Source organism: Bidens hawaiensis, unplaced genomic scaffold (assembly GCF_021521415.1).
Source record: "Bidens hawaiensis isolate Kalapana, Puna unplaced genomic scaffold, B.hawaiensis_p1.1 tig00041097_1, whole genome shotgun sequence".
Taxonomy (NCBI): domain Eukaryota; kingdom Viridiplantae; phylum Streptophyta; class Magnoliopsida; order Asterales; family Asteraceae; genus Bidens; species Bidens hawaiensis.
In genome coordinates, this window is record NW_027505691.1 from 25,038 (window position 1) to 28,681 (window position 3,644).

The following is a 3,644-nucleotide window of genomic DNA, read 5'->3' on the forward strand; positions in this document are numbered from 1 at the left end:
TAAGTTGAGTGGTTATGTCGAACACTAGATAAAGAAGTGCTAATACGAATATAATAAATGAATTATAAAAGAAAGAAAGTGAATGAGTTTAAATATATTTTACGTTGACATGAAGTCAAATTGGTGTATAATTTATTTAGTGATTATATTTAATTATGTGTGTACGTGAGTTATTTGATTAGTTCAAGTCATGTGCAGAACTAGTTTGAGAGAAAAATGATGGGCTGGACATCAAATTAAAGCTTGGAAGCCCATGAAACAAAAATAAGTACGAGGGTTTGAATTGAAGGTCGGTGGTGGAGTCTTTGGAGGCAAGAAACAAAAGTGAATATAAACAAAGGGTTTTATTATTAAAAGTGGACAGCAGCCACATCGAGGGGAGTTCTCTCAATATAGATATATAATATATTTTTTTTGGTGAGAGAATTGTGTGGAGCAGCATCGCAGCAGGGAGGAAGCAAACGAAAAAAAATTAATATGATCTTTTCATCTTTGAAGTTGGCAACATCTTTTGGAATAAAATAAACAAAGTTTTGCCACGAAAGGTTGAAGCTAGAAAAGAAGTAAGGCAAGTGATTAAATAAAAGTTCTTTAAAGATAATTTTGACTAGTGGTATTTTTGTGGTTCGAATCTCTGGTTCTTTCACCAAACAATCTTATATTGTGTTTTTGTTTTTAATTATGAATATGACAGCCGATGTTTTTATTACTATTTTAGATATGGTTATTGGCTAAATCCATTAGAACTACCTAGGTTCGGTTAATTGACGATGTTTTGACGATTGTTTTGGGTTGAGTAACGAACATATAATTGATTTTCTAGTGTCAAGTTCATATTATTATGATTTTATTCTATGATTTCTATTGAGTTGTTCATTATTATATTAATTAAACCACGTGTTATTTTATCTTTACATGAATTAGTTTCGTGTTTGGTTTAGGATTGCATGTTAGACAAATTACTTGGTGTTTTTGGTTGTTTGTGGTAGACGTCACCATAGAGTTTGTTTGGTTAAAGTTGTTCATCTCAATGGTTCATCTCCTTTTAGTTGGACCAAGACATTAGGAGTTGGTTTATCTCTTTGGTCTATTCGATTTAGTTTGCCGTTGCGGGACCACGTTCGGTTTTCTAGCCGTTGTTAGGTTAATTTGTAAGCCGAGTTATTTAAACTTTAATATTGAATTACCCCTTATTCCCAAGGTTTGTTAGGATTACGGGTCTTAGAGGAATTTTTGATTTTGATACGGACCAAGTAATAAATCAATTGGGTACTTAGAAAATCAACCGTGCTTTATTATTTTTTCTAGACGTTTTTAAGGGTCTTTAGTTAAACTGACCGTGGGGACCCGTTTTCCCTTATAATTGTCTAGTTAGATAACCTTTAGAACCCGGCTTTATGTGTTCGTTGTCACCCGAGCGTCGTTGATAGTTGTCAAGATACCTTACCTGGGTGGTTCACCTTCATCATATTTGAGAGCTCCGTTAGTGCCGTTAAGTCTTGTTAAGTTTTTCAGTTAGTTTCGTTAAGTTAAGTTAGTTTAAATTAATTAAAATAAAATATAAAAATAATAATAACATCATTTTAATAATTTAAGGTAGGACTTGAATTAGGGTTTATAATCTGAGCCGTTCTCACGTGTCTTTGAGTTCGATATCCGGACTTTCCTGATCTTTGCTATACGTGACCGGTACACTTGCCGTTTGTGTGAACTAGGATAGATTGTTTGGTTTTTAAAGCTTAGTTGCGATTCGTATTTTATTTATATATATATTTTCGCACAACAAGATTTTGGCACCGTTGCCGGGGACACGGTTTGAGGCGATTAGAGAACGACCCGAGTTTGGGGAGTTACCTGTTTTCGTTTTACTTGCTTATTGCTTTTATTTGTTTTTAGTTTAATTTTAGCTTAGTTAATTTTAGTTTTCTTTATAGTCGTATGCGTCATACCCGCTCACAAGGACCGCCGAAGCTTGAAACGTCTGACGACACCGAGAAAGTCCAGCCCGAGAGAGAGCATTCTGTTTCACCAACAGGTTCTGATTCTTCTTCTACTTCTATTTCTTCCGCATCTTCTAGGGATAGGAACATGAGTGACCAACCGCCTGGGAGAGTAGTAGCTGACTATGGTAGGCCGACAACAAATCCTCATTCAAGCATTACCTTACCGAACGGTGCCGCCGCTGGCAACTGGTCCATTCCTGCCCACGTCATGCAACTCATCAAGACCGCACTACAATTCGAAGGGCTAGAGAGTGAAGACCCTTCAAACCACATCGACATGTTTGTTCAAATATGCGAAACTTTCAATATCGGCAACATGAACAATGAAACCATCTATCTCCGTCTTTTCCCCTTCTCACTCACCGGAAAAGCCTATAAATGGCTGAAGTCTTTACCTGCTGGATCCATCACCACTTGGGCGGGCCTTCAAGAGAAATTCATGACCAAATTCTTTCCGCCATCTAAATCCGCTCGACTCCGTGAGGAGATTTTTTTCTTTTCGCATGAGGTCCGACGAGTCTTTCGGGGAAGTTTGGGAAAGATTCAAAGACCTTCTTCTTAGTTGTCCTTATCACGGTTTAGATAAGTGGATGCTCAAAGAGATCCCGATGAGTGCGTCGTCCTTTTTGATGATGTTGAACCAAACTGCTAACGGGAACCTCCTTAAGAATAAAGATCCCGATGAGTGCGTCGTCCTTTTTGATGATCTAGCAGCGAGCTACGAGGGGCACGGGGGCAGAAATTCTTCCACGTCATCAAGAGGAGTACTACAGGTCGATTCGAACACTAGCATGTAGGCGCAGATTGATGTTTTAAACAAACTCGTTAGAGATCTTACTGTTAAGAGCGTCGCGAAGTGTGAGGTTTGTCGAGGGGGTCACGACACCATTGACTGTCCTGTTAAGCCGGGTAGCAATCAGGAGGAGGCTGACTTCATCAACAACCCCTTGAGATATCTAAACCCCGCCTTCAGCGGGAACACTGGCTGGAGAAATCAGAATAACTATCGAGGGGGACAAGCCATTAGCTACCAAGCCCAATACCAAAACCAGTGTCGAGAGAATCTATTCGGGCAGGGGAATTCGAGTTAGGAGAGTTCGGAACAAGTGGGGAGAGAGGAGAAGAAAGCCTCACTGGAGGAGATGATGGCTGAGCTGCTAAAGCGAGATGAGAGGAACCGAGTGACAAATGAGGCGAAATTTGCGGAACACGATGCTATGTTGAAGAACCAAGCCACGTATCTAGCTAATCTTGAGCGTCACGTCGGAGAGATTGCCAGCCAGTTATCCGAGAGAGCACCAGGTTCACTACCAAGTAATACTGAGAAAAATCCGAGAGGGTTCGCCAAAGCGGTGACTACTAGAAGCGGTGCTAGAAGAGAAAAAGAGGCTGGACCTTCGAGAGTTGTCACACCCGCGGTTGATGAAGAAGAGCAGGTGGACGAGGAGATCCAGATGGAGCCTCCTCCGGCCGAGGCACACCAGCAGACTATTCCAGCGAGTACGTAGCCAGCCGATAAACCTTCATCATCAAACCCACCTCTGAGAGTCTACAAACCCAAACTGCCTTATCCTGGGAGATTCCGATCGGACAGAGACGAGGAGCAAAACTTCAAGTTCCTTAAACTTCTCAAACAGCTTC

General features: G+C 40.6%; 1 non-coding gene across 1 annotated transcript; it reads right to left on the reverse strand.

Annotated features, from left to right (window-relative positions):
* Positions 1-2,475: 2,475 nt before the first annotated feature.
* LOC143614787 (small nucleolar RNA R71) lies at positions 2,476-2,583 on the reverse strand. Its single transcript, XR_013150351.1, has one exon. It is a non-coding gene; the product is annotated as a small nucleolar RNA R71 (small nucleolar RNA).
* Between the last annotated feature and the right edge of the window lie 1,061 nt (positions 2,584-3,644).